At 41.2% G+C, this 14716-nt stretch overlaps 1 long non-coding RNA gene across 1 annotated transcript in view; it reads right to left on the bottom strand.

Moving 5' to 3' along the window:
* The window catches only part of LOC130277712 (uncharacterized), a 36333-nt gene extending 24482 nt beyond the window's left edge, over nt 1-11851 (bottom strand). Inside the window, exon 1 of the long non-coding RNA XR_008845545.1 lies at nt 11332-11851. This is a non-coding gene — a long non-coding RNA (uncharacterized LOC130277712). The remainder of the gene's footprint in view (nt 1-11331) is intronic.
* Between the last annotated feature and the right edge of the window lie 2865 nt (nt 11852-14716).

Below are 14716 nucleotides of genomic sequence, written 5' to 3'. Positions count from 1 at the left end.
CCCCCATAAACCATTTCAGCTAAATTTGCTTTCTAAAAGCCAAATGTGACTCCTCTTCTGAGCATTGTAGTGCGCCCGCAGTGCACGTAACATCCACACATGGGGTATAACCATACTCAGGAGAGATGGGGTTACAAATTTTGGGGGACATTTTTTCTTTTTACTCCTTGTAAAAATTCAAAAACTGGGTCTACAGGAACATGTTAGTGTAAAAAATAGAGATTTAGAATTTTCTCCTTCACTTTGCTGCTATTCCTGTAAAATACATAAAGAGTTAACAAACATTCTGAATGTTATAGTGTACACTTTGAGGGGTGCAGTTTTTATAACGGGGTCATTTATGGGGTATTTCTAATATGAAAACCCCTCAAATCCACTTCAAAACAGAACTGCTCCCTGAAAAATTCTGATTCTGAAATTTTTTTGAAAAATAGGAAAATTGCTGCTGAACTTTGAAGCCCTCTGATGTCTTCCAAAAGTAAAAACATGTCAACTTTAGTAGACATTTTGTGAATGGGAATCAATATATAATATATTTGGTATGTCTATTTTCCTCACAAGCAGAGAGCTTCAAAGTTAGAAAAATGTAAAATTTTTTAATTTTTCATAACATTTTGCAATTTTTCACCAAGAAATGGTGCAAGTATTGACAAAAATTGACCACTTTCATAAAGTAGAATAAACGAAAAAACAATCTCGGAATCAAATTCATAAGTAAAAGAATCCCAGAGGTATTAATGCTTAAAGTGACAGTGGCCAGATTTGCAAAAAAAAATGCTCTGGTCCTTAAAGGGGTACTCCGGTGAAAACCTTTTTTCTTTTAAATCAACTGGTGGCAAAAAGTTAAACATATTTGTAAATCACTTCTATTAAAAAATCTTAATCCTTCCTGTACTTATTAGCTGCTGAATACTAAAGAGGAAATTCTTTTCTTTTTGGAATGCTCTCTGATGACATCATGAGCACAGTTCTCTCTGCTGACGTTATTATAATAATAATAACACTTTAATTATTGTTGTCCTTAGTGGGATCTGAACCCAAGTCCCCAGCACTGCAAGGCAGCAGTGCTAACCACTGAGCCACCATGCTGCCCTTAGCATATATCTGCTCTGCATGGTTGCTAAAATGGACAGAGATGTCAGCAGAGAGTACTGTGTTTGTGATGTCATCAGAGTTCCAAAAAGAAAGGAATTTCCTCTGTAGCATTCAGAAGCTAATAAGTACTGGAAGGATTAAGATTTTTTAATAGAAGTAATTTACAAATATGTTTAACTTTCTGCCACCAGTTGATTTTAAAGAAAAAAGGTTTTCACCGGAGTACCCCTTTAAGGCCAAAATGACCTCGGTCCTTAAGGGGTTAAAGCATTCAGTGAAAATTCTCAAAAATACATGGAGAGCAAATAAATGTCATGGAGGCACTCATAACCCCAATGCTGCCTCAACCCCTTAATGACCCATGACGTGTGCGTACATCTCCACACCCTGGGCTTTAAGGACCCATGACGTATGAGTACGTCATGGTGTTTTCCGGTCTCTGCCGCTCACCGGGCGGAGATCGGAACGGCATGCCTGCTGAAATCCTTCAGCAGACATGCCGTGCAAATGCCGAGGAGTGGTCCTCGCAGAAAATCGCATGTCAATTCAGACATGCGATTTTTTCCTATTCCGGGCTGATCGGGTCTCTGGAGACCCGATCACCCGGAAAATTGGGATGATCGGAGCTGTCAGTGACAGCCCTAATCATCTTGCAGGGCAGGAGTGAATTCGCAATGCTGCAATCTCCTCCTATCCCCTGCCATTAGTCAGAATTGATTCTGACCAATGGCAGAGCAGGACAGTGGGTTGCCATGGCAACCCCCCGTTCTGGCCACCCCTGGATGTCGAGGGGATCGTGGGAAGAAGATGGAGGCCGGGTGCCTTACCTGAAGATGCCTAGGAACAGCTGATTGTCACTGGATCCTTGCTCAGGTAGGGAAGCGACGGTGTGTGTGTGTGTGGGGGGGGGGGTAATTGAAAGTGAAAGTAAAGTGATCTTTACTGTGGCAACCACTAGGAAGGCCAAACTGCAACTCCCAGGATGCCGAGACAGCCAAAGGCTGTCTGGGCATGCTGGGAGTTGTAGTTTTGCAACATCTGGAGGGTCACAGTTTGGAGACCACTGTTACAGTGGTGCCCAGACGGTAGCCCTCCAGATGTTGCCAAACTACAACTCTCAGCATGCCTAGACTGCCCAGGCATGCTGGGAGTTGTAGTTCTGTAACATCCGTCCCTTCAGATTTAGCAATTTTCATGACATTTTTGAAAATTGCGGCTCTACTTTGAAGCCCTCTAATTTTTTCAAAAAGCAAAAATATGGCCATTTTATGATGCCAACATAAAGTGGACATATTGTATTTGTGAATAAAAATAAAATGTATTGGGAATATCCATTTTCCTTACAAGTAGAGAGCTTCAAAGTTTGAAAAATGCTACATTTTCTAAATTTTCATGCCATTTTGGGATTTTTCACCAAAAAAGAATGCAAGTAACGCCGAAAATTTACCACCAAAATAAATTAGAATATGTCACGAAAAAACTATGTCAGAATCAGAATGATAACTAAAAGCATCCCAGAGTTAATAATGTTTAAAGTGACAGTGGTCAGATGTTCAAAAAAATGGCCGGGTCCTAAGGTGTAAAATGGCTGGGTCCTTAAGGGGTTAAAGGAGTGGTCCCATGTTGGAAAATGTATCCCCCTACTCAAGGGATAGGTAGTAAGTGTCTGATTGCTGGGGGTCCGACCACTGGGACCCCCCGCAATCTCTTGTACTGCGCACGGAGTGAGAGCTTGAGATACATGCGCACACAAGCTCGTGTATCTCCAGCTCTCCTATAGAGAGGCATGGAAGGCACGTGCCGACCCCTCCTTTAGATAGGGGATTAGGGAATACATTTTCCTACATGGGACAACTCCACTTATAGTTTGACCTGTCAGTTTTAATTTTACAGAGAATGAGAAGCCTGTGGGCATGCTTCTTTACTTTAAGTGCAGGGTCTTGGAATCTGCGTATACTGTAGATGTTGTTTTCAGACACAGGATAATATTTCATAATAGAGAATATCATTTTAGCATAAGCAATGACATTTTAAAACACAAATAATGAAACATTATAACTTATGTGATAAAGAACATTATTTTGTGTCATGTGGAAATTAATTAAAAAATATAAAGAGAGTGTCAAAAGATGCATAAATGGGCACTCTCATTAAAACAACTTTTTGCTATTGCACTCCTTATGGTAAATAAATAAAAAAAATCTTTCTAATGTACTTTGTTTTAAAAAATGAAGTTTTCTATGTTTTATTTGTTTTAAAAAAAGCTGCCACTAGGTGTCTCCCTACTTGTCCAGAGTAAATTTCCCCCCCCCCCCATTTCTTGCAGACTTTGGACTCCTGCTGGCCTGGCAGAGGTCCAAAATCAGGAAATGCAGTCTTGAGTGCTGAGCGGGGTGTGTGCAGCCTTAGCCAATCATGGCTCATCACAGAACTAAACTGCTGTGGGCTATGTGTAGCAAAAGATGCTTAAATGGGTACTCTCATTAAAACAACTTTTTGCTATTGCACTCCTTATGGTAAATAAAAAAATCTTTCTAATGTTCTTTGTTTTAAAAAATGAAGTTTTCTATGTTTTATTTGTTTTTTAAAAAGCTGCCACTAGGTGTCTCCCTACTTGTCCAGAGTAAATTTCCCCCCCCCCCATTTCTTGCAGACTTTGGACTCCTGCTGGCCTGACAGAGGTCCAAAATCAGGAAATGCAGTCTTGAGTGCTGAGCGGGGTGTGTGCAGCCTTAGCCAATCATGGCTCATCACAGAACTGAACTACTGTGGGCTATGTGTAGCAAAGAAAGGGAGGAAGTTCTTCCCTGTATGGCTTCAGATTATGTCACACCTGCCCATTCCCAGTCTGTAAATCTGACTAACCAGAAAATACAGAGCAATATCAAGGTAGAAAACAAAAAATATATAAAAAAAATAAAGGCAGGAGGTGGTTTATCATGATAGGGGCAGTGAACTGGGAAGATAAAAAAAATTAACAAGATCATGAGAGGTACTTTTTAAGTAAGCATGACTAGTATATATCAGTGTTTCTTCATTCTTTGCTTCTCTAAGTATTCTTCTTTCTCTATATTTTGACTACTAATAGTTTTTCTTTGATCGCTGTGCATTTGTAGAAGTAATGCTCTTTAAAGAATGTTTCCTTCATTTTGTTTTCATTTGCATTGAAGATATGCAAAGATTTTGCCGGCAATAAATGTTGAAGAAATAAAATGGCTTTCTTCTCCTCTTTGAGCATTTAATTACTATAAATCCATTTCTTCTGATCTCATATAGGCAAATGGAAAGAAATAAAATGTCAGCAGCCCTTTATAGCAGCGCGGGGCTGATGATAATGTGAATAATGTCTTGTTACTCAGAAACAGCTTGCGCACAGATCTTCGAAGAGTACAAACTGCAGGGGAAGATATTTTGTTTCATAGTTGAAAAATTTCTCTTCACATCTATTCTTTTTAAGTAGAAGGTGTAAGTCAGGACTGCATCCATGGGTGTTAAAAACTGTCTTAAATGCAGAACAGCACCAACAATTTTCAGATATATAAAGCTGTGAACCCATGTTAATCTAATATATTGTGACATGTAACATGCAAACGTAATGTGATGACCCTCCAGCTGCATAAGGATAGGGCTATATGGCAACATGGTAACTTACTTCGACATGGTCATACAACATGAATATAGATGAGTGAGCCGAATCCGGCCAACTTGGATTCCGCCTGAATGTTAGGATTTTTCCGGCTCTGTGAACACTCGAGCTTTTACCGGTTCGGCTCACTGATTTGGAATATAACGCAACAAAAATCCCGAAAGCATAGTTTTTTGGCAGATGGAAGAATCAGGGTGGGCAGGGAATGGTGAGATGATGTAGGGAAAGTAGCAGATCACATGATAACCCAGGTCTATCATGTGATTTTGCTGCTTATTGTATCACTAAAGCACAAAGGCAAAAAGGACACAGCCAGGGACACAGAAAAAAGGACACTGACGTCACCCACAGTGTTCAGAGCGCTGGGAACTTCCAGAGCCAGACATAGGAACAGTTAGTGGTTAGAAATATAGAGACTGCAATACAGATTACAAAGAGAGGAGATATAGGGACAGTTGGTGATTAGAATGAGAGACCTTATGTGTGTGTGAACAGGATTCAATTCCCATACAAGAAGAATCCTATAGGGGCTCCTATACACCAAAAGAGCATATAAGTGGACATCCTAATCACAGCCTTTGAAGGACTCATCTTTTGCTACCATAAATCCACAGCCTTTTTCAAGGCTCATATCTGCATATCACTGAATTAAATAGTGTTCCTAAACCAGCTCCAGTGAGGTACATTGAACTGTGCCACCAAATACCTTTAATGCTCGTTGTGCTGTCATCTCTGCCATGCAAAAAAACATCCAGAGGAGGGGCACAGTCAGGTGGTGCAGTCTCTTTCCAAAATTCTGATGTGTAGAACTTCTTTTATACCTTACCTGATGCAGATAATGTGGCAATATGTCATTTCTGCAAACATAAAGTAACTCGTGGCCAGGGTCCGAGTGTAGGAAGTACGTCTCTACGTAGGCATATGGAGTGTCACCCCAAGGCCACGTGGGACAGTCAAGACGCCACACAACATGAGAAAAACCCTACTGCTGCTACTGATAATTCTCCAGATCCCTCCCAACTGTCTAACAGCCAGGCGTCTACCACAGGCAGCACATTTTTGGAGTATGCCTCATTAGTGCCGTGCCCTCCTCCTTCCCAATCCTGTCAGTTATCCATTGGGGAATCCAAGTCTTCCAAACAACAGTATTCTCACAGTCACCCTGTTGTAGTTTGCCTCAATTCATACTTGGCCAAGCTGTTGGTGGCACAGGCCCTCCCGTACTATCTTGTTGACTCCACGGCCTTCAGGCAACTAATGGGTTGTGGCCAGCCCAGGTAGTGTGTACCTAGTCCTCATTATTTTGCAAAGAATGCCGTCCCCACTTTGCACAATCATGTGGTGGAGTGGGTGGGCCACTCCATGCACTTGTCTGTGTGTAGAACAGTCCATGCCATGGTTGATACGTGGAGTAGTAGCTAAAGCCAGGGGCATTACATGTCTTTTACGGCCCAATGGGTCAACATGCTGCAGAATGAGGCTCCACCACAATGAGGCCAGGAGATTGTAGTGACACCTCCATGGTTGCACCTATCCTCCTCCTCCTCCTCCACAGACATCTTGCACCCCACTCTCCTTTCATCGCTGCAAAATTAAGCCCTGCCATGTTGTTTTACACCTGCTGAGCCTGGGAGAGAAAAGCCACATGGCGGATGAGCTGCTGCCCTATCTCCAACAAGAGGATTCACACTGGTTCCCAAGTCATAAGCTGACATTGGGAAATGTTGATGATAGCGGCACCAACATTGTCAAAGTGGCATGACACGCTCTCCCTGTTTGGCACACGAGCAAAACCTTGTGGTCAAACATTTCTTGATAACTTGTCCAGGTGTCAGGCAAGTAGTGTCTACTTGCCGGAAAATTTTGGTTGGTTTAGCCGTTCTTATGCTTTTAAACATGACTTGCTTCACCTACAGTGCCAAAACACTTTTCCACAACACCCCCCTATTTGCAACGTTTCAATACAGTGGAACTCCACTTTACGCATGTTGGACCACCTGTACCAGCAGCACGAAGCAGTGACCGACTTTCTCATGCAACAGCAAGACAATTTCTGGCGCAAATGTGATTTACAGCTCAGGGATTGGCAGCTAATGGCTGGGGCAAAATTCTAATTTATTGCCGTTGCTTTTGCAAACACCTTGTGTCCAGCCAGAGCTGGTGGCCAAATTTGAATAGATTTTTTTGGAAACCTGCTGAACGTGGGTCCAGCAACCAATCACAGCTCATCTAATGAGCTCTGGTAAAGTGAAAGCTGATCTGTGATTGGTTGCTAAAGGAAAATTACTCTAGTTTTTCTCTCACACAGTTTGATAAATCTGGGGCATAGAGTAGAAGCTCCAACTATTTCACCTACTATAGTGACCTTAGACCAATCTCCAGCTACAGCTTTCATCAGGGAGAAGAATAAAGCTGGCTCGGTAAGCAAAACTGACAAAATTTTACTTTTCCAAGCAAGATGGCCATGGATACAAGGCAGCCAGGTAGCACAGGCAGCACATTCAACTCCCCACTGCTCCATACAGCAAGCTCTCAAGAGATACACTTTGGACTTTAATCTTCTCTGCCTCTGGTTGTCCGAGACAGTTCTCAGTGTACAGCACATATTACTTGCTTGTGAGTCAAAACCCTCATACCTCCCTGCATGTCAGCTCTGCCAGTGTGGCCTCTTCGCCATCCTGCAGCCCATTAAAGCAACTCATGAGATGTAAATTACTTCTATTTAAAAATCTTAATCCTTCCAGTACTTATCATCTGCTTTATGCTCCACAGAAAGTTCTTTTATTTTTGAATTTCTTTTCAGTCTGACCACAGTGGTCTCTACTGACACCTGTGTCCATGTCAGGAGCTGTCCAGAGCAGGAGCAAATCCCCTTAGAAAATCTATCCTGCTCTGGGCAGTTCCCGACATGGAAGAGAGCAATGTGGTCAGACAGAAAATAAATTCAAAAAGAAAAGAACTTCCTCTGGAGCATGCAGCAGCTGATAAGTACTGGAAGGATTAACATTTGTAAATAGAAGTAATTTACAAATCTATTTAACTTTCTTTGATTTGATTTAAAAAAATAAAATAAAAATGTTTTCCACCGGAGTACCCCTTTAACCTTGTTGCAGACCCCTCTGCTGACAATGGGATTATGCACACTGTTCAGAGGCACATAAACTTTCTCCTGATCACATTTGATTACAATTAGAGATGAGCGAACTTTTGAAAAATTTGATTCGCCAAATTTTCTGAAAAAATTTGGTTCGATCCGAATTTATTCACGGAGAATCTATATTAAAAACGACTATTTCTGGCCTACAGAGAGCCTCAATAGGGGTGTAGAATATTTTTCTTTGTTCTATCACGCATATGGAGTGTGCTGGGGTAGTGAAATAATACTGTTATTCAGTATGACATGCAGATTACAGGCATCACTTTCAGAATCACTGCCGCAGAGCGGCACAATGACAGAGCCTGGAGGTGGCATCAGTATGAGGAGACCATAAAGTGGCTGAATAACACAGCATGGAGGTGTTGGCAGCATGAGGAGACCATATAGTGGCTGAATTACACAGCTCGGATGTGGCTGAAGCATGAGGAGACCATATAGTGGCAGAGTGACACAGCGTGGAGGTGTTGGCAGCATGAGGATAACATATAGTGGCTTGCATAAGATTGAATATGTATATTGTACCCCACCTATCACAGTACCTGACAATTTTTTTTGGCTAGCACAGGGCATACTATCTAAATTTGTTTGGACGGGAAGGCAACCTAGCGTGGCAAGTACTATCGTCATAAGGCAATGCCACAATGAAGGCCTTGGTCTCTCAGACCTAAAGAATTATTATCTAGCGACACTTGTCTCTCTATGGAAAGGTTGGTGGAATTTATCAGCAGACATACCGTAGATATAATTAATATGTACACAGGTCTACCAGAACACCCTACATTTCGCAAATTGTCTAAAGTAAGCTATAGCATGGTAGAAGGGGTCCTTCTGTTCATCTTTATACAGTTACTTTTACCAAAGACCTCCCTGGCCTCCTGGATTTAGACTAGCCTGGTCTCGCCTGTTCTCATAATTTATTATCGAGCCTGACACCTTCAGACAGCCCTGACATATCTGTCTGGTAATCAGAAAGGTTTAAAACCACTTTACAACACCATTCATCTACCAACAGGCTTTTCTGAGGCACATCCCCTTTGTAGTTTATAAAGGGACTTAGCAAGAACATTGTCTACTGCTGATTGGACTGGAGCATTTACTATGGTACACAAGGCACCTAAAAGTTCAGCACATGTAGAATTAGCTCTTCAATCTATTCTCCGTTGCCTCTTCAATCTAGCCCCATTGCCTCTTGACAAAGCCGTGTGAACGGTGAAACATGTCGAGGGGGGCTGCTATTTGATTTTAAACACAGCGGTGTCCCTCCCTACCTGTATGGCACACTGCAGGTGCATACAGTATTTCAACAATTGAGTTACATTAGTACTTAGTGATAAATCTATATAGGGAAAGAGAGACACCCTGACTTTTTAATCTAGTGTGTGAACTAATAAAGCTATATCTTTTTAATATATGGGAAATTAGGGAATTAGTGGATCACTGCGGTTATCTTTTGGTGAATAACTTGGATTAACCCTTCATATATTGGTCTGTTATGGATCATTTGATCTCTTGCTTTGAGACTCGACCTTGCTCCTCTGCCGCCTGCCTACTGACCTCCTGCTACGTCTAGACTACGTTACTGTTCCGTCTGCCCTGACCTTCTGCTATCCAGACTATGAGCTGCCTTATCCCTCCTGTGCCTTGCATCTCCTCAGCCGCCTGTGTTGTTGAGCCGTGCCAGGGGTAGCGACCTGGGTGTCACCTGCAGCAGCAAATCCATCCCGCTTTGCAGCAGGCTCTGGTGAAAACCAGCAGCACCTTAGACTCTTCTCCCTGGTACGGTCCGAGTCATCTGCCACACAGGTCCAGCGGATCCACATCCACCGGGGTTCCTGTGTTCAGAAACGTGAGTGTTACAATGAGATAATGTGACGGAAGGGGTACTATAATACAAATTATCTGGCTATGTCCAAAGGTGACACACTACTGGTGAGCCTATCATAATCTTCTAAATGAAATACTTGCTCTTAAGCTTTGATGGTCCCCACAACTTGCATTATTGTTTATAGGAACCTGTTCTCTTCCCAGGCAATTTAGATAATTGATGTGTATAATATGTATATAATATTGAGAAGACATATTCAGCTTTTACTGATAAATAGCAGTATTGAGCTCACTCTTGATACTGAGTTACTACATAAATACTTACTCCTACATTTTGCCTTATCTCCTTTCCTTATTGCTAGTCATTCCATTACAGTACTGTTCTCACATGGTGATTTGCTATGGTTGACATTATGCATTGGTGGTGCTTGCTTTTGAACTGCTGTGCTAAGTTCTCTCAGCTGTGGTGTTGGTTTCACATGTGCCTAACTTGTTTTTCCTTGGCACCACTATTTGTCCTGTTGTGTTTTGTTTCTTCCTGTTTTCTTTGTACATAACATTTACCCTGATGTACATGTCTTTGGGCATGGTTCAACATGGTTTATATTTTTTTCTTATGAAAAAAGCTGTACCTCCTTTTAGGTAAACCATAGCGCAAATGTATCTGCCTGAAAGAAAAACTGCCCTGTTTTGTCCATAGCAACCAATCTCAACAAATTTTTATATCTTAACAAGCTCTGATAAAATAAAAGATAAGCTGTAATTGCTTTTTTATTGGCAAAATCAGACATGATCCCATGAGATGTTAGTACAGTCTCTGGTTCCATCAGTGCAGATAACCATTGAGGGTGACCGGAAGCACCATCATCCAGCACTACAAAGCATGAGGAAACCATGTGGAAGCCTTCAAGCCATATTGAATGGTAAGACACAGATCATGAAAGGTGTGAGAACTACTCAACCATCGTACACACCTCCTCCCTATTGTTTCATCTATACTCCCTCTAGGCCAGTGTTTCCCAACTAGTGGTTCTCCAGTCAAAGGCTGCCCATGCATGCTCAAAGTAGTAGATTTGAAACAGCTTATTGCCCCTTGGTTGGAAAACACTGTTCTAGGCTATTGCACGGTCAGCAAGTCACACAACTTGTCTAAGATTGGATGTTGCACCAACCAAAGTTGTCATGTAAATGTTGGGTCCTTTATAGATATTAGGACCCAGAGGCCTTAACTTAACCCTCAAATTATAGAGTATACGTTGCACAGTTAAGCCTCAAAATAAATACTGTATATAAACCACTTTAATGTTACTTTTATTTAATAACAGCCCCATGACTATAACAACATTTTATATTTTGATGCATTCTATAACAAAAACATAAAACCATTACAACCAATGGACTGTTTCGATCAAATAGCAGTTTTACTAGGACTAGAAATTGAGTATAAAAAAATATTTCAATAAACACTGTTTATGATAACAGAGCTACAAAAATACTTTTTGTACCGTCAGAACCTAACACGGAAAAAAGTCACAAAATGTTCCTTGATGTAGTCTTACTTTATATCTATAATTTCCATTTACTTTGTCCCATCCTTTTCATGTCATACCTGCTGCTGAAACAAAAAAGCAAAGCAATAAAATCCTTCATTTTTTGTGACTCTCTGCCTTGGAACATTTCCTTGCTGCCGCATCTTTCTTATATGTTCCTGATGTCCTTCTCATTGAAATGCTGAACCTGGAGCGGGATGATAAAACTGACAGATGTCCTGATAGAATCCAAGCACCGATATTATTTTCTATCCATTAATCCAGTGATTCCCTCAGAGCACAAAGAGATTCGCCTAAGGATGATCGATTCCTAGCCTTGAAATATGTTTTAACAAAATGCACTTAAGTCAGTACATTAAATAAACCCTACCAAATTCTAGAACGGCTACAACTCTAAGTAGTTGTGGAATTAGTGTTGGGAACAATGAGCCGTTCACTGACAGCAAGCTGGGACTGACTTCTTCCAAAAAGAATTGGATACGAATATCTCCCTAATTTAAGCTGTCAATCAATGGAAAGAGGCTGCAGTAAAAAAAATTGAACTTGAGGGACATTATTATCTGAGTGCTCATCTTCAGACTATTTTGGTGAATTGTATACACTGTGAAGAAAAGTGGGAATACATTTTACTAACTGCATTATAAAAAGAGATTCATGGCACGACTGTGATCTATACCATTAATTTTTAGGCACGCTGGATACAATGCAGTACAGTGCAATAAAAAAGGGTCCGCTATTGAGAGATGGCCCTATTGGGAAAAAAGGCAAAAAAATCTTTCTAAATGACCAAATACTAAAATTACCTAAACAACACGATAAAAAGCAATATTACAGTAGAGTTATCCCTTATGCTGACACATAAGCCTGATTGTCCCCTAATGGGAGTGGTTTGTCCCCCATTGGGTATATTTTGTCCCCTATTGAGAGTGCTTTGTCCCCTATAAGGTTTGTCTGCATATGCTATTGGGTATGTCCCCTATTCGGAGAGTGCCAATACATTGAGTTTTATGGGACTTAAATTCCCATAAAAATGGGGAATTAAAAACTGTCCCCATTGGGAGGTGTCCACTAAGGGAGAGTTTACTGTAACTGTATGAAATCAAACTATATCTATCAACAAATCTCCTATTGTAACTAATTACTTACAATAGTACAGGTTATGCATAGACAAAATGGGTATTTAGTAGTGTTGAGCGCGAATATTCGAAATGCTAATTTTTACCGTGAATATCGGCACTTCGTGATTTCATGAATATTTAGAATATAGCGATTAGAGATGAGCGAAGTTACAGTACTCTAGACACTAGGACTGCAGAATCGAAGTACTGTAACTTTTCTCATCTCTAATAGCTATATATATTAATAATTATGAATAGTCGTTTTTTTTTTTCACAGGACACATTACAACAATGATGTGTACTGTGTAAAAAAAAAAAAAATGTTAAAAAATGATCATCCCTCCCTGCTCTCAGCTTGTGGTCCAAAGAAGGCTCCAATATTACTTACTGTGTGAGTTGGTGGGGACCGCAAATATTTTGTATATGCAAATATGGAAATATTTGCAAATATCCACACTTCTATAGGACACTGATCTCTCCCTTCTTTTACGTGAAAAATATAATTGCACATGCACACTATGCAAATATAGCAAACATAGCGAATATGCAAATTTTACGAACATAGGACAAATATTCATCCATATATTTGCGAAATATCGCAAATTTGAATATGGCTCCTGCTGCTCATTACTAGTATTTAGAGGGCAAACCACTTTACAGAAGAAGGAAATTTTTTGCACTATAGATACCAACGGATCCCATTGACTTTAATAGGATCCATCTAGTTCTTTTTGTTTAGCAGTATCTGCACCGTATAGCTGGTGGGTGATTTTTAAGAATGATTTTATCTTATGGGTCCATTGCATCTGGTCCAGCATTGTCCCTACATGTCTAATAAGGTGAATGAACGTTGGCTGCTTTCTTAGACTTCAATGGAGAATGACATGCACAATTTTCTAAGGTTGGCAATGTAGTGGTTACATACGTGATTTTTGCAATCAGCATGAAGGTGGGTGACACCTTGGTACAGGCAGGAAGACAATGACAGATGCTGCTGCTGTGCTCTTCTGTGTCTAATGTCAGCTCCTATCATCAGAAAGTGTTATAGATCACATGGTCAATAGGGAAGCATGGCTATGCTGCAGTGGGTGGGTGGAATCAGGGTCAAAGGTATTTAAAGGGGTACTCCACCCCTAGACATCTTATCCCCGATCGCGGCGGTCCCGCCGCTGAGGACCCCTGGGATCTCGTCTGCAGCACCCCTCTGTCATTACTGCACAGAGCAAACTCGCTCTGTGCGTAACGACGGGCAATACAGCGGCAGGAGCATTGTGATGTCAAGGCTCTGCCCCCTCGTGACATCACGGCCCGTGCCTTTAATGCAAGTCTATGGGAGGGGGCGTGACGGCCGCCACACATCCCCGCCCATAGTTTTGTATTTAGGGGGCTGACCATGATGACACGAGGGGGCGGAGCCGTGATGTCACGATGCTCCGGACCCTGTATCGCCCGTCATTACGCACAGAGCGAGTTTGCTCTGTGCAGTAATGACATAGGGGTGCTGCAGCGGGATCCCCGCGATCTAACATCTTATCCCCTATCCTTTGGATAGTGGATAAGATGTCTAGGGGCGGGTATCCCTTAATGAAGTAATGTATAGCCACACTCTTCTGGAGACCATGGGACTTATAACATAGCAGACCGGGGGCCTTGTTAGTTGTTTTGTGGTCCTACAAGTGTAAGTTGAGTGATGAGCGAGCCTGAAAGAACAGGAGTCAGAGAAGCCACTTCTCCCAATACTTGGGACCCCAACCTATTAGACATTTATGGCACACGCTGTGGACATGCCATAAATATGTATAACAAGAAAAGAGTACTTTCAAAACTAAATGTCTCTAGTCCAGAATTTTAAGTGGCATGCCACATGAATTGAGGTGGTTATTTATTCGACACCCAGTGTGTCAATGCATCTATTATATACTCACAATTAGAAATCTAATCTAATCATATCACCAAGAATGGGCGAGATCTTGTTTTTTCTGCTCTGTTTTGTTCCTCATTTATCTCTTTATACATTAAGGCTCCTTAATTTAGTGTCTATAAAGAGGGCTGGGGCTGGCTGCTAGCTGCTTGAAAGCACATCAAAGAGCTCCATGGAAGCGTACATCCATTTGTGTAATAATTACAGATAATGGAGACTGACATACTACTTCAACATGAAACCAGAAATCTCATTTGGAGGTCACCTTTCTTTGATGGGTCTCTACCAGTCATTAGCTGACATGAGAAATGGATCGTGTATTATTGTTAATTACAAAAAAAAAAAAAAGGAATTGCTCAGAGGAATTATGTTGTATATCAGACTAAATGAGTTATACATTTTAAT

Source organism: Hyla sarda, chromosome 6 (assembly GCF_029499605.1).
Source record: "Hyla sarda isolate aHylSar1 chromosome 6, aHylSar1.hap1, whole genome shotgun sequence".
In the NCBI taxonomy this organism is placed as follows: domain Eukaryota; kingdom Metazoa; phylum Chordata; class Amphibia; order Anura; family Hylidae; genus Hyla; species Hyla sarda.
Note: the sequence above shows the minus strand (reverse complement) of the source record. Positions and strands in the feature narration are given on the sequence as shown.